Source organism: Protopterus annectens, chromosome 11.part0 (genome assembly GCF_019279795.1).
Source record: "Protopterus annectens isolate FY-2018-M chromosome 11.part0, PAN1.0, whole genome shotgun sequence".
Taxonomy (NCBI): Eukaryota; Metazoa; Chordata; order Ceratodontiformes; family Protopteridae; genus Protopterus; species Protopterus annectens.
Window position 1 is genome coordinate 1,046,108,990 of NC_056745.1, and position 27,551 is coordinate 1,046,136,540.

Genomic DNA, 27,551 nt, shown 5'->3' on the forward strand with positions numbered 1-27,551 from the left:
TTTTTATTCATAATATCATAATATTAAAATGCTTATATCTAACTCTTACTGATTAGATGAATAAAGACCCCACTGATTTACTGCAAGCAGCATTATGCAATAGTCACTCTTCAGCGGAGATAGTGAAGTGACATTACTCAATACATTTGTACAACAGTTACTGTCTGCACTATTTCTCCCATCCAGCTGTAACTCAAAGCAGAACTCAGGGGCATACCTCTCACCATCATAGCTCAACAATTCTAGACAAAATGAAATATAAGGTGGGACAAAGGCCCTAAATGAAAGAAAAAAAATGAAATATTGTAATTCTTATAAAGCATTATAAGAATAAAAGGTTTTGCATCAACATGCATTTTCTGAACAATAAGTATGAAACTATAATGCCTTAATGCATTATTGATTGACCATAATCCTCGGTGATTTACCAGATAAACAAAAATTTTATGTGGGACGAGAAATATATGAGGTAAAACTGGACATTCTCAAAAAATCAGGGACAGTTGTGAGGTATGATCTAGAGAAATTCTTGAGATCATGTCTAAGGATTTATAGAAAAAAACTGCATGTACTCACACAGAATAAGGAATACACACACTTACAAAAATGTTTACACTGCTTGTCCTTTGAGGTTATTTGATTAAGAATGTTAAGTTTACATATCAGAAAAACATCAAGTGAGCCAGCAAACTGTTGCCTGAAAGAAAATTTATTGTATAACTGTAAAAAACATATATAAAAACAACAAACAACCAGACCGGTTTCAGCTGGCACAAAAACACAGCCTTCCTCAGTGTAAAATTAGATATTCAGATGTTGTTGTTTAACTACATGCAGCTGAAAGTTCATTGGTTCCACTTAAAATTGTTCATTTAGATCAGGTGGGAATAATCCACCTAATTTAACAATCCACTTTTTTTCTTTGGAATTAAGAATTGAGTGCCAACCTGAGGCATTACAGACTACTCTTACAGGGGAACCTTTGACTGGTTGTTTTCCGTGTGGTCATTGCACTAATTGTGACAAAGTAAGTAAATCCAAACAATTTACTAGTCGTAATTCTGCTACAGTTTATGATGTTAATTTTTTTGCTAACTGCAGTACTGACTGGTTGACTTATCTGGCTACGTGTACCTGTGGATCCTTCTACATTGGGCAAACTTCACGTCCCCTTAGACTCAGAATATCTGAACATGTAAGTAACATCAAAAATAAAAAGGTCAACAATGCTCTATATAAACATCAACTGTTGCATAAAACTGCTAAATTTTCCTTTATGGTAATTGATGTTATAAAAGGTAACAAACTCAACAAAACAGGTTGGCACTCAATTCTTAATTCCAAAGAAAAAAGTGGATTGTTAAATTAGGTGGATTATTCCCACCTGGTCTAAATGAACAATTTTAGGTGGAACCAATGAACTTTCAGCTGCATGTACTTAAACAGCAACATCTGAATATTTAATTTTACACTGAGGAAGGCTGTGTTTTTGTGCCAGCCGAAACCAGTCTGGTTGTTTGTTGTTTTTATATATGTTTTTTACAGTTATACAATAAATTTTCTTTAAGGCAACAGTTTGCTGGCTCACTTGATGTTTTTCTGAATTTTTGCCTTGAGCCGTGCAATTGCTCTATCACCCATGAAGAAATAAAATAATAAATAAACATGGACTGTGAAGTGAAAGAATACTAAATTCCTACATAGGGCTTCTTAAGGTTTTAAGCATATGGTCTTGTTTTTGATACAATTCTCCTTTAGGAAATTCATTAATGTTCTGATAGCTGCTTTATCTTTTCTTAGGTTCAAGAGGTAGGCAGGTAGTGAATTTTGCACACAAGGCCAAACTAAATCTTTATAGGATGTCATTCCTTTACAGGATATGCGTACTCACATGCACGCACACCTATGGGCAACTTAGGCAAGCACAAATTCATCTTTCGGCAAGACTCTGGGACACAAGAGGAAACAACAGATCCCAGCAAGCCTTATGGACATCAGGCTAACCAACTACTAAGAACACAGCTGAAAAACTACGAGCTGCAAGTATAGAAACATTAACTGCTGGACCACTATGTCTTTACTGGAAATGAAAATGTGACCAACAGAAAAAAGTATTGTAATAAGAAACTAATTTACTGCACAAAAATAAGGTATGTTTGGGAAACATTGCAGAAGGTCAGATTATTCTTGTATGGGTGTCTCTCTTTGCTTTTCAGTAGGAGGAACAATTATTTCAGATACCTGCTATAAACAGAAAACATTTGTTATGCTGAAATAGAATGATTGTTTTGTTATAAGGTCCTTGATAATAAATAAATCCATAAAGGTTACTCTCAAAACAGTTATTCAGTTACTACACATCATGGGAGCAGATAAAGGTCATAGACTTACAGTGCAGTATTAACTGATATAGGAAACTTTAAGAGAACAACTCATTTTATAGAAAATCAGCAGTAATATGCTTCAGTATGAGTTCTAATTTTTGCAATATTTGGATACTTTGTTACATGAGCCAATATCACAAGTTTCATTTCAATTTCTGAGAATTTCTAAGTAAATTATTTATATTTATTCTACTGGCACTCTGTAATTTAAGATTAACACACAAAGAAGTAGATTTAGAATAAATAACTTGGAACTGCTATTACAGAACTATTGATATAAATTATTAATACAGTAATGCACAAAGGGTACACAGCAGTCTCATACATTTTAAATAATGTAAAAGCAGTCTGCTTCAGAAATAAGTTAAATGACTCTGTAAAAAATGGTGCTTTATTTTGCTCTGTGAATTGTGCTCTATAGTAATAAAAATATTATGAAATAATGCAAGGTGGGTTGTACTCAAAGACTGATGAGCTATAATAAAACTGCAAATCATGAAGGTATGCAAAAGCAGTTTGTTTTTCTTTCGGCTTTTCCCGGTTAGGGGTCGCCACAGCAGACCTCCGGTCCGCTAATGATTGGCAGTAGATTTTTTACGGGTGCCAAGGTGCCAGCTCGACGCCCAACCTTCAACGAAGGCACGCCCATTCTATGCATGTCTTTCGAATGCTACTTAACTGCGGGGAGGGCATGCAGACTCCACACAGAAGGTACTCCAGCCGAGAATCAAGTGGGAGAACCTCTTGCTGTGAGGCAGTAACCATACCGCTGCACCACCGTGGCTTGCAAAAGCAGTGAAAAGCTAAAAAAAAAAAAAAGAGAGAGTATGTCAGTGGAATTTCTAAAAGATAGAGAAGATCAGAAATGGAGCACTTGGGCAAGCCAGTCTAGTTCAGTATATCTAGAAGTAACACAAGTCAAATTGTCAGAACATCATGTTTCCAAATCAGAAGATGTTAAGAAACAGAATACCAATGACTGTTTTCTATAGGAAATCGCTGCCAGTCCAGTTTCATTGTGTGCACTAGCATTGCTTCCTTCACGTTGAGCAATTTCTTTCTTCTTGTTTGTGTGCCCATGCAGTTGATATTTTTATGTATTGGGGCTTGCACCCCACATGGGGATGGCAGGGGGACTTTCCTCTGCAAAAATACATTTATTGCTTGGGTTTTCATACAATTGACATTTTGGTTATTTATGTTGGGTGTTGGGGTTCAGTGGCATCTTGTGAGTCAGCATGTGATAGATAAAACATCCAGTTCATTTATTATTTTATTTATATTTTAGTCACCAGATTCTCCAGCTGAGCTATAGCTTATTTTCAAAGATAAACTGTGGGGAAAAAAGTTCACAATTACAGAATTTCATAAAATACTAATGTAATATAGTCGTCAATGTGCACTTTTGTAGGCAGTGTAGGGGCAAAGATGAAGTGATGGAAGAAAAGCAGACTGTGCATATAAAAAAAATCAGAATGCAATCACATTGTAAGCAGGTTGCAGTACACTGATAAGGAATTATTCTGCTCTACAGCCACCAAAGGATACTGAATTTGTATTTATCCTTTACAAACAATATGTAAGAATACTAATTATGAGATTTTTTTTTTCTATTACCATAAATGTTAAATACTCAGGCTCAAACACAGACTGACCACTGCCTCCTTTGTTTGGTCTAAAGAACTGAAAGGAGATGAACAGAAGGATATTTCACATTAAATGAGAATCCTTAAATTATGTTTCGGATGTCAACATTACTTATACAATGTAAGGCCTTAAGACTACCATTTTTTATTTAAAACTGCATTTAGCAAGAATATCCTCACATTTCCTACAGTGAGTACTTGGCTTGTAAAATTTGCATAGGTTGATAAAAACAACAAAACTCTTCAATGGATAAATAAGCCATCACAGTATTGTATATTTATTGAAAACTTTAAGCAATTTTATTTATTTGTTTATTTTACATTTAATTACCGGGTAAGTGTCCGACTGGGCTGGAAGCTCATTTTGAATGGAGACCCGGGGAGAAACGTTCCAAGAAACATCAAAAAGTTTAACATTTATACATTTATACAGAATAAATCAAAAACACAAAACATAAAAGCAAATAGCAAAAATTAGACAGAGGTAACACAATCAATTAGTTGGTAAATGGAATTACAAAAGTGCAGGAACTATACATAAATTGAATGGAGTTAGGAACAAGTTATTTTACAGCAGAAATAGATTAGAGAATACATAAGACTGATAGACAGAACTAGAAGGAATGTAATAATGGTGGAGCCAGAATCTGAGGCAAGAAAAATAATATAGAATGCTAGTCGGGGTTGGAGCAAGGACAGAGCCAGTGATTGAACTGATGCTCTCTGAGACCTTGTTTGAATTTGGAGGTCATATTTAGATTGAGGATGTGTTGAGCTAACAGATTCCAAGACTTGGATATTTTGCTAGAGTACAGTGAGTCTCCAAAACTGTTTAGAAATTTGATAACTTTTAGCAGGTATTTGTTAGAGGATCGAAGGTGTCTGATGTTATTGTTAGCATGAACTAGGTCTTTTAGGTCAGGGCAGTTATCTGGTTTGGGTACAATAGTATGGGCAAAGGTGAGTTGGTTGAATTGAAGTAAACTGAGTAGCTCCATCCTGTTGAGTTTTTTTAGAGCTAGGCAGTGGTAATTTCTATAGGGAATGTTGGCTGAAAAGTTGGCAATTTTATTATAACATGACTCAAGGAGATTTAGATCAGTTATACGTAGGTTAGTGAAGATTTGTGAGGAGTAGAGGAGGGTGGAGAGAAGAAATGACCTGCCACTGGTTTGTCTGGAGGTGTTGGTAAGCTAGGGTTTAGCTCTATAGACTTGACCTAATTTTATATGGACTTTTTTTATAGTCATTGCTATGTGTTTGTCAAGCTTTAGTTGATTGTCGGTTGGTCTGTTCAACGGGTTCAATTACAGTTACTTTCAGAAATAATTCCCCCAAAACCTTCCCAGAACTCCCATTAAAACAAAATGAGCTAGTTAAATATCATACAACATTCATCACATGATAAACAAAAAATAGACAAACTCTTATTGATGCTGTCCAAGGAAATATTTAGTAAAAGGCGAAAGATTTATGCGTTCTGAAGAGAAATCAGAGTAAAACAAAGTATTGCTGTTTAATGAACTATACTGATGTATTCTATCATTGTTAACCTTTGCTTATCATATTTACTTTGTATTCCTATGAGATAATCTGTAATGTATGTATTTGTATTTTTCTGGAACTTTTCTCCCTAGGACTCCATTGAAAATGGGGTCCTTGTGGCCCAATGGAATATCCTGGCAAACAAACTGCAAATAAAATAAAATAATAAAATAATAATAAATAAACAGAATATATATTTAAATATAAACATACATTATAATCCCTGTTGAATGTAGTCCTAAAATCCTGCACTCTTGGTAAGGACACCATTAACAGAAATCTTGTTGCTTAACCATGGAAGGTTAAAAGACATTCAGTAATACCTGTCGACGTGATTCCCTGTAGTCTAATCTTGTTTGACAGGACCCTCCACTGGGTGAAAAAGGGATGTAATGGAGACAGAAAGGTTTACATTCAGAATCTGCTCAGAGATGGGTGCAGTTCACTAGCACAGTAGCAACAACTTTCATGGCAGGTGCTGAATACACTGTTTTTGGCACAAAATCGTTAGCCAGGACCTGAATGTCATGACTGAGGTTCTAAACACCAATGCCATTTAAACATGTGGCATTTTTTAAACCCTTTTTTCTTTGCACTTGTAAGAAGGATCTTTGCGTAATATTTGATGGCAGTTATCTTAAGAATTAGGTGTTAGCTGTGATTAGACACTCCTGCTGCAGCCTTGGTAAAATTTCCCAGATAAGCATCTGATCCCATCCAACTACCTGGCTTGTTTTTATGGCCTGTTTTTTGCTTCCTTTACTACTGCAAATTATAGTTGTTGCCTTTTGGCTTTTCCCAGTTAGGGGTCGCCACAGCAGAACTCTGGTCCGCTAATGACTGGCAGTAGATTTTCACAAACGCCGAGGTGCCAGCTCGACGTTCAACCTTCAACGAAGGAACGCCCATTTACGCATGTCTTTCAAATGCTCACCCAACCACGGGGAGGACATGCAGACTCCACACAGAAGGCACTCCCTGCACTCCAGCTGAGAATTGAACAGGAGAACCTCTTGCTGTGAGGCAACAATGCTACCACTGCACCACAGCGGAAGTATTATACTACCATGCCTTTAAGTAGCCAGAAAAAGATTCCCTATATCTAATGCAGAGCATTGCTGCCCCATTACTTACCATCATAGAACACTAGTTCTTTGGTGCCTTCAATGGCGACAAAGTCATTTTCATAACCTCAACAAAGTTCAGGTCTTGGCTTACTTGGTTCTGTATCACATAGGCCTCTTTACCTTAATGACTGACTTGTACCTTCTTGTCCTACTTGTTTCATCCACTCAGCTATTCCGTAGGAATTTGCAGTTATGAGGGTATGGTTTAACCCCTCTGTTGCCAGTTCTAGAATGTTCTAATAAGATGGAGTTCTGGTGCATACTTCTAAAACTCTTAGAGCAAAAAATCTGGATAAAGCCATAAATAATAGAAGGCAAAGGCCCAAAAAGAAGGAACATTTTTAAATATTGCTCTTACAAACTTAGAATGTTACTACAATAATAGATTACACATTAGCATGAATTTTCTGAAGGGTATGAAGTCGTAAAATTAAATGTTTGTCATTATTTTCTGACTTCAATCTTTAATGATTTGCCAGTTATTTGGCAGAAAACCACAATTTTATTAAAAATGGACCAAAAATATGAGGCAAAAATCTAGACATTCTGTGAAAATCTGTACAGTTAAAGAGGTATGCTGCGTTGCATTACTACAGACCTTATGGAGTCAGACTCAAATTCTCTTGATTGGAGTTTGTTTGACAAAGTCACTTTTTTTTTTTTTGTGGGCAACCTGCTGTGACTTCATCCCCAACACACACCCCCGCCAGTTTGTTAAGTCCTGTCTCAACTCTCTGTGTCATGTAATTTTACTGACTTCTTTCTGTCTTGAAAAATGCCTTGTTTATTTCCATGATCAAGAAAGCATCTGTTACATCTGCTAAGCTTAGAAATTATCACCCAGACTCTAAACTACCTGATATCAAATTTATAGAGAAAGTGAACTATGTACAAATGTGTTCCTACTTAACATCCCATGACCTACTCAGTCCTTGTTAGTTTGGGTTTATTTTAATGCACAGTACATAAACTGCCCTCAACAGATTGAATAGCAACTCTTTCTGGTGACATATAAAGTATCATTCTCCATCCCTACAGTATTAGATGCTGTACACCATGAATTTTAATGAAGCACTTTAAAACTCATTGTAGTTAAACATTGCCTGCACTCAGGTGGCTTACCTCTTACATTTCCAGTCATATACAAGTGTGTGTATATATGTATATGTATATGTATGTATGTGTGTGTGCGTGTATATATATATATATATATATATATGTGTATATATATATATATATATATATATATATATGGATCTAGGACATTTGCTCGACTGAGCAAATGTTCGAATCTATAAAACCCAAACACACTTTAACGAAAGTGCTTTTATCGAAAAAGCACATTCATTAAAGTGCGTGACAAAAAAACAAAAAAAACACTACATTTACATTTTAGCAGGGGGGCTTCACCCCAATGCACCCCCCATGTGGGGGCGCTGTGCCCCCCACACACCCCCTACTTTAGTATTCTCCCTCCGAGACCGCACTACAGTGGAGAAAAGGGAAATTTCCCTTATCCGCACCGTAGTACAGCCTCGGCAACACTCATACTTAACTGAAAGTGCTTCTTCAGTGAAAAGCACTTTCGCATAAGTATGCCTGGCTGTTTGGATTTCGAGCAAACGTCCTAGATCCAAGATATATATAGATATATATAGATATATATATATATATATATATATATATATATATATACACACACATATATATATATATATATATATATATATATATATGTGTGTGTGTGTGTGTGTATGTATACACATTTGCATGTATGTATATATATATATCTATATATATATATATATATATATATATATATATATCTACACACACACACACTTACATATATGTGTGTGTTTATAGATATATATATATATATATATATATATATATATGTATATATCAACATGTTCAAGACTTGGTATATTTAAGTAGGGGTGTGGGGACATGTTTTAGTGGGGTTTTGGGTAGCCAGGGGGAACTAGACTTCAGGAAGTGCGCTTTTTTTTTAGTGGACTTTCGCTGAAGAGTAGGGTCTACTGCTCTATTTTGAAGAAGTGTATTTTCGATGTAAAGCAGTAGACCCATATATATATATATATATATATATATATATATATATATATATATATATAAACATCCAACAGCTCTGGTGCATACGTAAATGGAAAGAGAGTGTACGGACCAAACCAAATACACCTCAACTCCAGGTCCAGCACAAATGCAACTTATGGTTCTTCCACAAAGAAAAAATAAAATAATCCAACAATTTAAGCACTTTGAACTTCTTTTATTAGAAGTATTCAGCAGAAAGTTGTATAAGGAAGTTTCCCAGCAATATTTAAGGAAACAAGTGATCCAAACACATACCGGTTTCGCCCCCTGGCATCATCAGTGTGATACTACAACTATTTCAACTACAACTTTATATAGCAGAAGTTTTAAAGTCATACATCTCTATTCACCAGTTTCCAAGGAACAAACTGCTATCTCATTAAAAATAATAATGATGTGCGCATACATATAAGTAAAAAAATAATATAAGTAAAAAAAAAAGTATATATATATATATATATATATATATATATATATATATATATCTACACACACATATGCAACATTACACATATACTTGACATAGTATGCATTAGTTAACGCAAAGTAAACCTTTAGTGCCATTTCAATAACCACATACACCTTATTAAATATATTAAGTTAGACCTGGCTTATAAGTAGCCCCTAGGTTAATTATCCATAATTTTTCTTTTTTGTCCAATACTTTATGTTTATCATAGACTTCCGCTGTGGTGCAGCGGTATCGTTGTTGCCTCACAGCAAGAGGTTCTCCCGTTCGATTCTCGGCTTGGGGAGTGCCTTCTGTGTAGAGTCTGCATGTCCTCCATGCGGTCGAGTGGGCATTTGAAAGACATGTGTTGAATGGGCATGCCTTCATTGAAGGTTGGGCATCGGGCTGGCAACCTGACACCATAAAAACCAACTGCCAGTCATTAGCGGACCGGAGTTCCGCTGTGGTGACCCCTAACCGGGAAAAGCTGAAAGTCAAACAACAACAACTTTAAGTTTATTATCCTTAGACAGATCTTTACCCCATACTGCATCAATACCAATGAAAACAAAATGAGCTGATGTGTTCCAATTTATGTTTGTAGGATGCATTCCTACATCTCTTACACTTTATAATGCTATGTTGCTCTTAAAGGCCCTGGAGGTTTGTATGTAGGTCAAATCTCCAGGGCCTTTAAGAGCCATATAGCATTACACCTTAGTGTTATATGCTTAATGCTATACGGCTCTTAAAGGCCCTGGAGGTTTGTATGTAGGCAAATTAGGAGCTGAAACTAATAATGCTGTCCCATCTCTTGTTTTTTCAGAAATGAAATGTAATTTAGATATTAAGCAATGCAGTTTTTATGTGTATGACACTTTGCTAGGACTTATATTTCATTGGTTATATACTTGGCATTGTAGGCATATTTCAAACTGCTATGATATTTTGTAATTGTACTATGCTTGTTTTAGTACGATTGTTACATATGGTGCATTATGTACTGATGCCAATATGACCAACCATATATGCTGATATAGAAAGACAGCACTATCTGAGTTATACTGGCACAGCCTGCTGGACGTTCTGTACATGTAACTGTCTCTGAATGCTTCTTTACCTTGGTCTAGTGTAAAGCAGGTGAGATTTTAACTTATTGAGTATACTTCCTAGGAATATAACAACTGTCTCACAGTAGTGTTAATACTGTGAAGTAGTGACAGTAAAAATCGCTTTCAGCTAAACATGATTTTGCCCTTTCCCAATCACTCTGCAACTATAGAGTTGGGATATAGAAGTTAAGGAGGTGTGGGGGGGGGGTGTTTCCCCACAGCTTTCCTACAAGAACACTTTGTCTTCAGTTTACTTAAAGTGGTATTCTGTGATACTGCTTCAGATTACTGTCACTCCAGCTAATATCCCTTGTCGAGCCATCACGATTCTGACTTCCCTGACTTGTTGATCATTTCTGTCCATATTGAATCACTAATGGCATGAGCTCATGGGATAAAATCACTGACAGCTGTGTTGCCAATGCACTACGAGCAGGCTACTTGGACAAGCAGTGCTCATTTAAGGAGAGCTCTATTGCTAGTCATGATAACTCGGGGCCAATGGTTCTACAGGAAATGGAGTCGCAAGAAATTCAGGCCAGAATTCAGGGGTTGGAGATTTATGACAATGTTTCAGAAGAAGATAACATGACTGTATTTCAATAATTTTTCCATTATCGGTGCAACAGAATGGATTGCTTCTGCTTTCCGTTTTATTGCCCGCCTCCAGTACACATGTATTGAGATTTTTCTGCACTTTCTGTTAAGCATGAAATATTGCACTGTGAAAACCAAGGTGTAGATTCCGAAGCTGAAAGGTTTGTTGCACTGTTTATGATGAATTCTCACACAACTGTTAACGCGTTACTTAGAACTGTTGCCCAATAACAGAAAAGTACCAAATAAATGTCAATTTGTGTACACGATTAAATGTCGATTTTTGTACATGAATAAATGTCGATTTGTGTACATGAATAAATGTTGATTTGTGTACATGAATAAAGGAATAAAATGCAGATTGTTGTACGGGAGGGGTAAATAAGGCATCCTCTGATAATAAACCCTAATGCGTATTTCAATGGGGGAAAGAGTATAAGACCCGTTTCGGGGAAATATGGTTTGTGTATATATATATATATATATATATATATATATATATATATACATATATATACATATATATATATATATATATATATAAATATATAGATATATATATATATATAGATATATATATATATATATAGATATGTATATATATATATATATATATATATATATATATATATATATATATATATGTGTGTGTGTGTGTGTGTGTGTGTGGGTCTACTTCATTTGATCGGAAGACCATTTGACCTAAACCCATTTGATCGAAAACCAGTATTCAAGGCAAATAGGGATTTGTCCCCCTCCTCAATGTCATGCGACCCTGGAGTTGATATATATAGTTAGGGGATACATCCCCCCACATTGGAAGGTGTGATGGGCGAAGCCCCCCACATATTTTTATTTAGAATCTGTACTTTTTTGTTTTATTTTCTTCTTCTAAAGGAAACTAGGTGGAGGCTTCATACCCCACACCCCTTAATGTGGGGGGGCTGCACCCCCCTCACCCCCCTAATTATATATAACAACTCCAGGGTCAAACGACATTGGGGAGGGGGACAAATCACAGTTTTATGCCTTGAATACTGGTTTTCAATCAAATGAAATTTCGATCAAATGGATTTAGGTCAAATGGTCTTTCGATCAAATGAAGTAGACCCATATATGTATATACATATGTATATACATACATATATATATATATATATATATATATATATATATATATATATATATATATATATATATATATATATATACATATACACTTGCTTTCTTATTCCAGCATCAGTCAATTTATCTGGTAGGTTATGTACTAGTCAAGATGAATCATAAGTTTATTAATAGCAGTAATATAGTCAATTCCTAACAGTTTATTAATTTTTTACTTGAATAAGTCAATCTATATTTTAAACTGTTTAATTCATTAATTGAATATTAATTAGGATGGTTAGTATTTAGACTGAGTAATTTTTTAGAATGTTTGAATTCTGATTGTCTTTCTGACTAAAGCAGCTAATAAACCGAGTCGATGCTAGTACTGTGTTATTTTTTTATTTTTTTCATCTTGCTACCAGCATTTTTTCCCTACTGACTTGGGCTATTCGAGTCTAATTGTGTTTGGAGTTCTTTTTTCCTCGAAGTGGTGGTTTTAGTTTTAGTTGTGCTTGGAGTTTAATAAAGAGGTTTAAGACTACAGTTTTTCTACCCATACCCCATAGCACTCTTGGGTTTAATTCCCACAACCTCCGTTTGCTTATTGTGAACCTATGCAAGTCACTTAACCAGTATTCCTGCGCTAAGCCTGACTTGTGCCTTTGGGGATCGGTGATCTACCCTTGTTAATAACCATATTTATTCAATTATTTATATATATTCTATTTTTATTCTATTTTTAATGCATAGGGGAAAGTAAATGTGTGCAGTACTAATTTCAGAACTCAGTAAACTTTTATATAAATCTCTATCTATATTTCTACCTATATCTTTCTCTGTCTAGCTGTCTATTGGATTTGCAATGAATAACCTCATTTTGTAAACAAAACTAGGATCACCCAACCCTAAAACACATAAAATCTTGAGTGGTTGCTTCTTAAAACAGCAACATTCACAAAGTTGTAGCACAGGACAAGATTGTTTTTAAAGGGAAGGAGGTTCACTACACCACCCAATGGAGTAGCAAGCCCCTCTCACCCCCAAACTATATATATATATATATATATATATATATATATATATATATAAACTTTGTGACTAGACAAACTGAGGGAAGGGGGAAAAGGTGACCAAACTACAGTTCTCACCTTCTTGCACAGGATACCAGCAATCTTCCACTGAATTAATTCTGAGCGTTGATTAACAGATTGATGACAGACAGTAGATTCCACTGTCTATCTATCTGCCTATCAATTCACCAGCAAGTCAGCTGGTTCAGATCAAGTGTAACTTTGTACTCATATACAGCCACACACCCATACAGAAACTCATACAAACACACACACACACACAGGCATAATGAGATAGAGCAAAGGGGCAGCCACTCTGGGTGCAAGGTGCCAGGAGGTGCAATCAGAAAATGCCAGACGGGTAATAGTGCATCAGCAGCATTTAGGAATGAATGCATGAATGATGAAAGGACAATTCAGTGCCCTGTGTTTGAAAGGCAGTACTGTAGCACTACACCACCTGCTCATCTTCCATTTGTGTGCCAACTGGGAACAAAAGACTAATTTTCTCACCAACTCAGAGGTTTATTTTTTTTGGCCCTCAACTTCAAGTGTTGGGGTACACCAAATTGGACAGCAGCATGGAATGCCATAAAAGCTAGCTAGAACTCTGCACATACAGATACACACATCATTATCTAGTGTAGCCAGTCAACTTTTGTATAGATGGGGAAACTGGACTAGCCAGAGAAATCTGATGCAGACACAGGAGGAAAGTCAAACTCCAGGAAGATATGACAAAAGGTTAGGATTAAGTCAAACTCCAGGAAGATATGACAAAAGGTTAGCATTGCTACTATGACCTGAAGATGAAAGTCAAACTCCAGGAAGATATGACAAAAGGTTAGGATTGCTACTATGACCTGAAGATGCAAGTCAGAGATCTGGAAGCTCACTATTCATTATGGACTAATCCAGAAATGAACTACTAGCTCAGACAGGCACTCCAAAATGTGAACTATATTAATAAAAGTAAACAGACATTTAGCAATGCTGAGAATTTGGTTACCGCCTCTGCATTGGTGGCATGACTTGTAAAACTTATTCACAAGAATGCATTTGCCAGATGAAGTCAAATGAAACACAGGCTGCAACTGCCAGTTTTCAATATTCCCAAACATTTTAAAATAATTATTTTGTTATCTAAACTAGTAATCTCCATTAGCAAAAATGCATAATCTATATATATATATATATATATATATATATATATATATATATATATATATATATAATTTTGCAACTGTAAAATTTTCTACTGGACTTAAATGCAATGGCAGACTTCAACCAATGGGAACCCATATCTGTCATGCCAAGACTTTTTGAAAGGTATTGCTTAACTGTTACATTAAGCCTCTGCTTCCATGTTTATAATATGTGGAACATTCTAAGTAGGCAATTTATCAAGTTAATTTAACTGAATTCAAATAAAAAGGATCTGTATCCAACAGTGAAATGCTAACTAGCTGATTTAATGATGGCATATAGTGGATAACTAAAAACTAAGGCAAATGAGGTGAGCATTAGACATCCAGAGAGTGTTACTACTAAAAAAAGAGCCATGCAACTGAATAAAACCGTTTGCCTAGGAAGTCAGTTTACACTGGAAGGCAAGTTCCAAAGGAGCCACAACACTTATTTTAAAATGAGATCCCATAACACCTGACTTAGTACCTGACAGAACATCCTGTCTAGATATAAGGATAAGTCAGTATGAAAAAAGGTGAGCTATACAAAACTAAAACCAAACCAACCACTTATCCATTTGGCAAACAAACAGGCATTTAATTGTGGACACCGTAATCAATGCAAACATACTTTTACAATGTGTAGTAAATAACTGCTTATAGTACATTCTGATTTAAAAACTTTTGTCTGCAATTGCAGCACTACATATGTGACTCACATAGCTTCTTCCAAAAGTGGAACATTCTACACTGGTAAACCAAGCAACATACTTAGCAGGCACACAAATGAGCACAGGTAATATCCCTAACAGAAAAATTTGGTGACAGTATATATAATGCACAAGGAAATTTTACATTAATTTTTTATTTCTGGCTTTACAAGTAGTTCAATATGGTGAATAAGACAAATCACTGTTACATTCTAAATATGGTTGGCAGATGAAATTAATGTTGGCTTGCAAGGAAATGGGGCTGAACTACAAATTTAGCTTGGTTTCATATATGAAATTAATAAGATAACTGTGAATTGAATGATTGTAATAAACACATATACATACACATTTTAAAGCCATCGTAATGTAAATGATTTTTTTACTTCTTTTTATTACGTAAGATTTAACAGATTTTTCAGAGCTGCCAAATCATGCTGCAGTTTGTTATCTCTTAGTTAGCCCCATAACAACCACAACGGTGTTTGACTGCTATGATCCAAGGAGTAAAAGTATTTCTCTTTTCCAAATTATGATAAAAGAGAGGGGTGTACATTTGTACACACAAATTCTGAGTCCACACTCTGAAATGAGCCACGATAATCCTAATCCTGGTGTATTCTAAACATTTCTCACAGTATTTGCATACTGTCTGGTGGGTTCTACTTCAAAACATTGAAAACTCATAACATCTAATTTCAAAACAGCAAGACCATAAGATCAAAATTTCAAAACATCTAAGACTCATAACAGCAAATCTCACAACACCAAAAACTACATAGCAAATATAAATAACATCCTCCACACCTATAACAACACCAAATTAAAAAAAAACACTTTTTACTACATTTCTGCAGGGGGGCAAGCACCAATTGGAGGGCTTAGCCCCCCACACCCCCCGTAAATTAAATATACCAACTCCGAGATCGCACTATAGCGGGAAAAAGTTAATTTCCTAACCCCACTGTATCGTGATCACCATAAAGAATGTACACATAATGTCTAAATCACTTACCTGTATGGCCTAAAAACACGTACAGAGTGGCATAATAAACACTAAATACAAATTAACAGAATAAATTATAACATTTACATATTTGATGCTACACTACTCAATTTAATACATTTCGATGTTGTGAAATTTGATGTTATGAGTTTTACATTGTTCTGAATTTTTGATCTTATGGTCTCGCTGTTTTGAAATTAGATGTTATGAGTTTTCCACATTTTGAATTGAAACCGTCTGGTGGCATGTTAATGTACATAACAGTGTATGGTGATCTGCATACCTTTTTAATATAGAAATGTATGTGACCTAAGAACTACAGCAGCTGTTATGCCAGTTAATTCCACTGCCTGCACGCAAATGGGATATAGTACAACAGACCTCACCACCTCACATGTATACAACCAAACAGATGCAAAATCCTGTATGAATATAGGCTGTAAATCCAGAGTCATAACATAGTCATGCTTGGTTATCCCTGGTGCTTAGATATACAAAGTCTAAACTCAACCATGGGGAACCTTTTAGAGCTGTAAGACCTTACAAAATACAGTTCTATTCATTATCGTTTAATCATGGGAAGCTTTCATTTATTTTATAAAATAACGTAACAAAATCACTGTAGCTTATGCCACTGTACGCATAGCTTGTAAGCATTGCAGAAAATCTGGATGGACTATATTTTTCATGTTACTTCAACTGCTAATTAATATACAGAAATGTTTTCTGTAGGTCATGTATTTCAAGTACTTTTTTCTAACATCTGTAAAATAATAATAAAATAATGGAAAAGGTCAATTTCCTAAGATTCTTTCTTATAACATTAAATAATTCTGAACATTTCACAAAACAATCGATGATCTGAGTATTCACATGAATAGTGTAAGAACAGATGTTTTGCTCTATAATTCAGAACAGATTGAGTAAGGCGCCAGAAGCATCCATTACACTCATTTGGTCTAGTAAGCACAAAAAAATGTTAATGATGCCTCTTCCTGTCAGCCTGGAAAGTATTGGCAAAATAAAGAAAAAAGTACTTTTCTTTCAAGCTGCAGTGAGTACCAAAACATGTAAATTAAATTAAGCAGCATGCTACACCACAACACACACGTTGGGCACATTAAAATGAATGACCACTAAAAGCGTTTGGAAAATTTTGAAGAAATTTAAATCTGTTTACTTGGAACTATCCCAGTTTTTTGGTGATTAAATATATACAGGTTTTAACAATTAAAAGATTGGTCTAAGAGCAAAGAATATGCTATCCAGAAATCACATTTTCTGCTTCCAAGCATCTGATATGGAAACAATTTTTGACATCATAAATATCACCACAGCAATGCAGGTGCAGGTAAGGAAGCACAGCTAAAATCAGAGGACTCTCTTGGTAGCATGAGAAAACCTGTTAGGCAAAGTGTTAAGTATAATGGCATGTATGTCTTGCATTTCAGTTTCAAACACTCATTTGAATCGTGGCAGAAGTTTAACTGACAGTCGTACAGTAATGTATAAATCTATAAATATATTCAGGAAAAAAGGCTGGTGAGTCAGTGGGACAGTCATTGACAGGATTTTTTAGTAGCAGTGCAGAAAACATAGTCCATTTGTTACTTTTTAAAGTGTTCATCCAGAGCTGTGTATGATGCAGTATCACTGTACAACCCAGAAATAGAAAACAAAGTAATAGGTACATAAGTTAAATAAAGCAGACAGTCTACTAGAAATTATATCACTTTGTGATGCTAATAAAATCATGGAGTCACCCCTGGGAAATCATTAGAGATGAGCATTTCACAATAAAAATTCCCAGACTTTCTAGCTAATAAATGCAGATAAACATTTCCACTTTCTCTTCCACACAGCCATACGCTCAACAGAAAACATTGTACAGAATAAGGTATACAGGATCGTTTATTACCACTCTGTGAATAACAATGCCTGAACTGTAGCACAGTCAGAAGGGCAATGGATAATTTTACCAAAACTGTAAAATACATGGAGTTACTTCTGTTAAAGTTCTGAGGGGAAAGGGGGACTATATCACTAAACATTGCAAGCTCCATTTATGTGAAGATATCACCAGGAGAAAAATCGGCATTTGAAAATCAGAAATGAAGTTGTAAGTTATTTATTCTTTAACAAAAGTAGTTCATACATTCACATACACAAATGTAAACATGCACACACACACGCACACACACACACACACACACGCCAACACACACACACACACATACACACAGGCCCACACACACATACACACAGGCCCACACACACACACACACACACACACACACACACACACACACACACACACACACACACACACACACACACACACGTACGCGTGCACACACACACACACACACACACACACTATATTATCAAGCCTTAATATACAGAAGCATTAATACTCATTAGCTCAAGTTCTGCATATTGAAACTAACTTTAATGGACCAGAAAAATAGCCAAAACTAAACAGATCACAAAACGCAAACAAGCATTCTCATTTTGTAATTGGTCAACTAAAAAGAAACTAAAAAAAAACACTAAGTATAGCAACAGACCCAGTTTGTCTGAACAATGATACTGTTAGGGAAAGTGCTTTTGTTCAATAACATTCAGGGTTGAAATTGGCAGCAGGGTTAGGGTTAGCACACATTTAAGGATGGATAGTGACAGAAGCCCCCTCCACCAACTTGGTAGTGTCTGCTAACTATAACCCTAAACTTGCCCCTACACTAACCTGGCCCCACACCTTACCTTAGGAAAACCCTTTCCTTAATGGTACCACTATTCAAGCAAATTTATTTTAGAAGGAAACAGTTTTCCATTTGCAATCTTTTTATTTTCAAATCATTGGTTTTCAGTAAGTGTATTTTTCGATATTCCAGTACTGATTAATTGTGATTTGATGTTTCTGCACTTTAGTGAATTGCCATAAGCCCATATATGCAAAACACATATTGTGTGTGTGTGTGTGTGTGTGTGTGTGTGTGTGTGTGTGTGTGTGTGTGTGCATATGCACACAGATACATGGATGTGCAGCTATATACACACACATGCACACGTGTGCGCTCACACACAACACACAGACACACACACACACACACACACACACACACACACACACACACACACACACACACGCACACACAATGAATACACTTAATTTCCATGGAATATTCAGTTCATTCTGCCTCTGGACCAGTGCAAGTAAGACTGCATGATATCTAACCTTGATAGCTGTTAGAAATGCTACCAGTCCCAAGAAAAGTAGCATATTGAGGAGGCAGAAAATAAAGATGGTATGTTTGCTACGTCTTCTGTTATAGTCATTTATTTAGAATCCCCACTGTGCATTTAATTATTACGCCACCTGCGACTTTGTGATTAAACAGTTTTCAGAAATGATCAAGTCATACAGTCAGCACTTTGCATTTCCTTAGACAATATCCATTGCTACAAATAATTTTGGATTTTGCATGTAACACTCATCCAAATACTTGCTTCCCAGACTGTAGCAGTGCATTAAGCATAGTGAATCCTTAAAGATTCATAGCCATTCCTCAATTACTCTCAAGTTACGTTAAACAGGTCCCACACTGTTGCCATTTTGTGGTTAGATTAGTTTACTACACAGCATGACATTCATAAATGTCTGACAATTGCAGAAATATAACTTATGGTGATGACACTAAGTGGTTTAAATGACAGAGGATGTGGTCACTATTCAAAACAAACATTTTTCACAGAGCAATACTGAGGTTAGTAATGGACCTGGGACTTCTGAAGATTCATTTCTATTCTTAAGAATAAGGTGAGCAGGTTGCAGAATCTGCACCAAGCTGGTTGGAAAAATAAACACAAACAGAAGCAATGTACATGGCATACTGAGCTTCCTAAGCTATTGGTAATAAGTGGAAAAGCTGTTACTTATGTTTAACACAGAGACACAATTGGCAATTCCAGGCACCTTCCCTTCTGACAAAGAATACTATCTTATGTCTACCGTAAGCTCCTTTTTTCATGAAGCGGTAGCTTCTTATTCTGATACATTTGTTCAATGAAGAGTAGTACTTGTGAACTCTACTACAACCTTTGAAGTACTTAACATTTCTATTTAAACCTTCATACATTCTACCTTGAAGAATATACAGCTTGTTTTTAGATGCCATCTGGTGCAAAATGCATTTTAATTCTGACGCCTTCATCTGAATGAACTACCTCTATCCTACCTGTGACTGATTAGAGCTCCACAAATGTGCACCCATCCTCCAGGTAGAATTGTGTTGACTAAATGGATAGAAGGGAATAACCAGGCATGTTCTGTTTGTTGTGCACCCGCTATTTGTTAAGTTAAAAATATGAGGACATCACATCTGTTGAAGGTAAGAACTTTTCCTTTATTTTACTTGTACAAGGAGACATCAAATACCTAGCTGCAGTAGCAAAGAAATGTCTGTCTAACACTGTTTCACACATGCTTTTATAGTGGATTCTACACATAGAACAAAGAAAAATAATTTCCAACTGTCAGTTTGAGTATTGCATATCCAAGCAGTTTAAAGCCGTCTAACATTGCTTGTTTATCACGAAATCTACCCACATTGCTAACAGAAAATAGACACAGACGGTACTTTTTAGACAAGCATGATCTATATTAAAGGTCAAACATCAGCTGGACCTTTCCACAGCTGTTTTATCTAGGCTGTCGGTACTTTCCACATTTCCTGTGTTTTCTGGTACTTTCCAATCTAGGTCAACCTTTCACATTTTCCATCATGGTTTGTTCTTTTGTAACATGACATTTTAAGCTTTTGCACGTACTTTACCCCAAGCAAATAAAGCATATGTAAGAAATACAGAATAAAGGCTGTTATCAAGTATATTATTATTACACTATTACATTCTGATATCCTGCCAGCCTTCCTTGCTGCATTCCACTGTTTGGCTACCTTTAAACCTACTGTTATGATCACTTCCAAAGTCAATCTGCTGCTCACTGAGCCTATTAATTTTAATCCATTTCTGTACTAATTTCTGAAGTGAGTTTAAGCTGCAATGTTTTCGACAATTCTTCTAACTTTGTCAAGGCCATGTTGTTGTGTCTTTTGGCTTTTCTCGGTTAGGGGTCGCCACAGTGGAACTCCGGTCCACTAATGATTGGCAGTAAATTTTTATGTGCTGACTTGCCAGCCTTGATGCACAACCTTCAACGAAGGTACGCCCATTCATGCATGTCTCCACACAGAAGATGGTCTAGCTGAGATTCGAACAGGACATCTTACTGTGAGGCGACAACGCTACCACAGCACCACCACCGCAGCTGTCTCCCAATACCTTGTTGCATAAACTTCTGCTCCTATAGTACCTCATTTTTCACAATCTCTGCATCTGAACAGGCACCATTTATTATATCCAACTGTGCCCTAGTGCCTTGCTAGTGTCTGGGATCACTACATGCCTTTCTAATTTGATCAGTAGCCCATTTTGTGGTATGGAGCCTGTAGCCTCTGTCTGCTGTAATGGTTGTCATCACCTTCCTATTGTGAATCTGTACCGCATTCAGTCATAGATGCGAGGCTTAATTTTGAGCCATTTGTGATCGACACGTGGTCAGTAATTTGTTATGGGTATAGTGGACTAAGTCTGCAGTATAGTTAGGATTTCTCCTCATGCTGTAGCACACTGATCTTGGAGTAAGTATATTTATAAATAGTAAGGGTGAAAGTGGCCACAACCTCCCACATTCGAAGTATAGGATGGCTTCATTTAGGAAAGTCCTCCTGTTAATTTTTTTTTTTGTAATTTTTTCCAGTTTCAAATTTCAATCATGTCAGGAGACTGTGCTCCATTGTAATTGATGATATGAATACAGGTCACACACATGTCACATTTTAGTAGATCACACACATGTCACATTTTAGTATGGAGCCTTGGGTCATCGGTCTCATTCACCTCTAGATATTCTAAAATTATTTCCCTTAGCAGTGATTCTATGATTTTCTCCATTCAAGTGACTTCAGAATGACAAGTCATTAGTTTCTAGGTTCAGTCAAGGTCCTGCCCTTGTGAAGTAGGATCAGATTTAACTTCCTCCAGATTTCAGAAACCTCATCTTCTTCAATGATCTCCTCTAAAGGCAAGTTAATATTAGATGCTGCTCCCACAGTATAGAGGGATAAAGCTCTAACTACTGCCCAGCTAATCCAGGTTTGATTAGTGGATCAGGTAACTGACGGAGCATCCGAGAGGGATGGGAGTATCCATCTTGGTAGGAGGGCACTCACTCATGATATTATCTAAGGGAAGGCATGGTCCAAAGAGGGGAGTTGCCCTCAGATGCAGCCAGTGAGTTGGACAGCAGGGAAAGGGAAAAGTGAGTAGGACATATAAAACTTAAAAAAGAAACAATGGACAGAAGCATAGATGGCCAAGCCCTCAGGATGCGCTTAAGATCCTTCACCATCCCCATCAATACTGGAGCAAGTCCAGGGAGGGGGGGTAGAAGGATGTTGGCAGACCTGGCATGAATGTAGAGTACTGGAGGCTGGGCTATTATAAATGATGTCTGAGGGGATCAAAAAAGGCTAGCTAATATCAGTTCTCCTCTCAGTTCTTTAACAATTCAAAAGTAAATCCAATAAGGTCCCATTGCAAAGTGTACTTTTTCCAAACTTTTCCTCCTCGTTGTCTGGGGCTGTTATTTGGACTTTGAAATATCTCTATTGAAGAGTGCATCAGAACTAAGTTTGATCTTTTTTTTCTTTCTTCAACAGTTATTTTGGACTTTGGAATTCCCAGTTATAATTGGCAGAGAAAGTTACATAAAGATAGCTGCATTACAGGCTTGTTAGACTTTATTTACATCCTATGTATTCAATAGTCAACCATAAGCAACTAGAAATATTACATTCAGGTGTACTTTTGTCAGTAGTCTGTCCATATGAAACCATTTATTTTTTCCTTGTGTACCTGCAGCACTGTTTTGCATGTGAAATCATATATTTTAAAAGTAAACAGTTTTCATCTGTTTACATGACAAATGTAGCTGATGTCTTAAATTTCCTAACAGCATTGATGTGATTGTTTCTTTCTTTTTTTTTTGGAACTATAGACTGTTTGGCCATCATCGATCATAACATAATAAAGGTTGGCTCATTAAAAGGATAAGTAACTGAGATCATGATATCAGATCAGCAGTCTGATCGGTGACAGCTTACCATGAATACAGGTAAGGGATACTGTCATTTGGGAGGTATCAGTACCCTTATTGTGCCTTCTACTGCAATCTTACTAAGAGTAACTGAGACTTAACCAAATTATTCTTTATAAGTATATACACTTATAAAATGTTTCCAGGTTGGGCAACTGATACTTATTCTAGGATAAAATTGGCATTAGAAAACATTTTCTACCAATCGTTATGAAATTTTGATAGTGGAGTCAGTGGAATTGTTTTTCAATGCAAGCTTCCTTCTTTAGAGTTCTAAGAGGCAAACATAGCTGTGGACATTTGTTCTCTTTTAATCTTCTATCACTTCAGGGAAAAACATCCCGAAGTATATACATATACTTAAGATGTCTACAGCAGGAATTCTTTTATTTCCTTCTAGCAAACAGAAGCAATCCACATTGTCGACTTGTAGCAGCAGCCTGGTTCCCTCATGTTCAGGGATGGATCTCACTGAGGCAAAAATGTGGTAAATCTTTGCATATATAAATGATCACTGGGGTTGATCAGTATAGCAATAACCCACACCTGGGTTTGGGTAATGCTGGATTTACCCACGGTTGGCATGGTTTGGTCATGAGGGTGAAGCCCGAGTGGCCAAACAAAGCCAACCGTGGGTAAATCCAGCATTACCCACACCCAGAAGTGGGTTATTGCTATTATACAATGACATTATTTAAGAAAAAAAATAATTACTTTTCTTAAATAACGGCATTGTATAATGCCTCCTTACTGCCCTTCTGCAGCTGTCTGGTATTTTGCGGCAGTTCTGATGAACGGCCCATGTGTATGCCTACGCAGTACATCAGAGCTGTGGGCAAAAGCAACGGAGAAAGCAAGATCTCTGTTGCTTTTTACTAACTGTTTCACTATGTTAAATGGGTTTAACATAGCGGGACAGGTTTTAAAAAAAAGCAATGGAGAAAGCAAGATCTCCTTTGCTTTTTACACACTGTCTCACTATGTTAAAGGAGTTTAACATAGCGAGACAGCTTTAAAAAAAGCAACGGAGATCTCCGTTGCTTTTTTTAAACCTGTCTCACTATGTTAAACTCCTTTAACATAGCGAGACAGTGTTTTAAAAAAGACTTATACTAATGGAAAAAGTCCAGGCGACCGGACCTTTTTCCATTAGTATAAGTCGATTTACAATGTGCACACTGAACAATCAGCATGCACGTTTTGGAATATTAATGGGGGGGTCATGGTATAATGGACAACAATCATGTAGAAACTGGGAAATACTACTTTAATGATACATGGTTGTGCAAAATTTTCAATAACACTATGAAGCAAAGAAGTAGTGTTTCAGCATGGCTTAGGCCTGGTAGCTTCCTTGATTGACAAGCATAATAAAAGGAGAGTAATCTGCTGAGCTCTGACACGAACAGTTTGAAGTTATTTCTATGGTGACCTGTAAGGAGTCCCTGAGAAGTTCTTTAAACATTATTGTGACGAGGGTGAACATTTGTGAACTGGGGAGTTTCTGAATTATATGTATGTTAGTCTGTATGCCTTCTGTGGTGGCTGCTGACCATACAGGACAGTTCCTCTCCCTTATGCACTTGCTTATCAGGCTATGCTTTGGTTCCCACAGCCTTAAATAAGACAAAGTTGGCATTAGAAAACAAATAATGACTCAGTTATATGCTGTCAGTCAGTTGTACTCTAACATGGGACCTAATAATAAGAATTTTGAAATCAAAACAAGTACATATATATATATATATATATATCTGTCAAATGTGTCATTCATGGAAAGTGTATTTTTCAGCCTATTTAGATGTATATGTAATGCTCACATCTTAATTTTAAAATGTCAACTCTCTCTCTCTCTCTAGATATATATATATATATATATATATATATATATATATATGTATATATATATATATATATATATATATATATATATATATATATATATATATATATATATATATATATATATATATGTATATATATATATATTCACACACATATATGTTATATTCACATTTTTATATGTGTGTGTGTGTGTGTGTGTGTGTGTGTATATATATATATATATATATATATATATATATATATATAAAATGTGTGTGTGTGTGTGTGTGTGTGTGTGTGTGTGTGTGTGTGTGTGTGTGTGTGTGTATCTTAATATAAAATTTCCCTCAAAATAAGTAGAGTAAAATAATACAATATTTGATAGCATTTGGGTTAAATTTAAGAGCTTCAGATATAATATGATACCAATTTAAATAAATGGGTCCACTTTGATTTCCTGATGTCCACTATATAGTCTCAAGAATAACATAGGCCAGATTATTGCAAGCTGGTATACAGTAGAGTGTATATATAATATACTAATAGTAATAATAATAATAATAATATAATAATGATACCCATTTGATTACCAGGTAGGCCCAAAAGACACAGATTCCCTTTTCAGGAGTGACCTTGGAACAATGTCTGGTTGCTGACTTGCTCGTGACCACACAGCAGGCAAGTGAAGGCTAAGGAAATCAAACCCTGTACAATAGAAACTACAGCTATCTCCTTAGTCCTCCGCAGCAGCTGCCAGACACTGCATTAGTGTAAAAGACATGTTTTTACAAGGGGGCTGTCTCTCCTACATTCCCTCCAGGCCTGCACCCTCCACCTCTAATCTCAAAGAAAAGGCAGACATATTGGTATTTTAATCTGAGAGCTGCTGCAAACATGAAGGTAGTACATTTAGCAATCAGTATTTCAGCAGAGCTCCCACATGTGTAGGGTAAACTCCATTACAAAATGCTTTTAAAATACCTATTTTACATTTGCTCATTTAGTGGACAATCTGCTTGGTGTTTTCATTGTTAGGAAAGCGACTATCCAGATTTAAAGCAGTCCTAAATAGACACTACCCATTTAAACTATCACCGTACATGTTCAATATACAAAGAAAATATAACAATACTAGCTTGGTCGAATATATACAGAAAACAAATTGATCTCCCTTAAGTAGGTATAATTAGTATAGTTTAGCATAATGACAGACCCTGCCCTCTTTAATATAAATTAAGTCATTAATAACTTTCAAATCAGTTCAAGAGCCTTCTAGCAATTATTTATGTGACTGTGTTAAAACTAAATAAAAATATGGCTTGCAGAAGTACAGATGAGTCATAAGGAATGTGTTGCCTACAAAAAAGCTTTCACTTTAAAGTGTCTTGACTAACGTCTACTTTCCAGTGACATGTTAGACACAGTGAGAGATATAACCATTAGCAAAACCACTCTATACTGATGAGAAGCAGACCGTACTTAACAGATAATGCACAACACATTCTATTAATCAGAAATTACTCCCCAACATATATTTTGCTTATCTAATCTGATGAATAAGCCAATAATCACTTTTTTAACATGTAAATAAATAGTTAAATAAAAGAAACACATGTTAGAACACTCCATGTGAACTGCTCAGAACATTTTAGCTAAATGAATAATTTCTTTTGGTAAATCATCCTTCTTAAACTGTTAATTTATTTCCAGAAACACTTGTTTTTAGTAAATTTTTAATGGCATGGCATTAGCTACATAGGTTCATAAGTTCATAGGTTCATGGATAGGCTAACTGCCATTGCTGGCCATTTCTAAGCCTAACCAATTTTCCTTTGGTGCTTGAATTAACTTATCCCATTTGGTGTTAGATTGGCCTTATGCATCCCATGGTTAATAACTTTAAATTATCCCTAGTGAAAATAGCTGGGATCATAAATTAGATCATTTGAGGAGGCCCATGCATGGGATGAAGCATTTAGGAGCTGCCTCTGTCCATTAGTAGCACAGGGAGCAGTCTTGGGGCAAATATTTTATTATACATTCATACATCCAAGTTGCATTTGAATATGGACAAGGATAAAGTTTGTTTTGCAAGGGTGGAGAGTCTGTTCCAGAGTAGTGGCATCCTATGTGAGATATACCTATCCCTCAAAACTGTTCTGCTGATGTTATAGAAAAGGTTTAGATACCAGCACCAAGTATTTCTGATGTCATTTGATTTGCTGATGTACAGTAGGTTCATCAGCTTTGGGTCAGAGGATGCCTTGTATGCCTGACACAGGTCATCCTTTAGCAATTCATGGGATGCAAAGTATAGTGACAGACCTTTGAGTGAGCCCATGTAGGACATATCACTTAGGCCTTGAATCCTGTGAGCTTCTGAGTTGTTGTATGTGTCTAGACAGATTCATGTAAAATAGGTCATTATACTCAATAATTTATCAATAA

At 36.0% G+C, this 27,551-nt stretch overlaps 1 protein-coding gene and 1 pseudogene across 1 annotated transcript in view; both read right to left on the bottom strand.

Moving 5' to 3' along the window:
- The window catches only part of LOC122815689 (copine-8), a 3,116,673-nt gene that overhangs the window by 2,136,440 nt on the left and 952,682 nt on the right, over window positions 1-27,551 (bottom strand). The gene's annotated exons all lie outside the window — the stretch shown is intronic.
- Window positions 5,425-5,530, bottom strand: LOC122816013 (annotated as a pseudogene).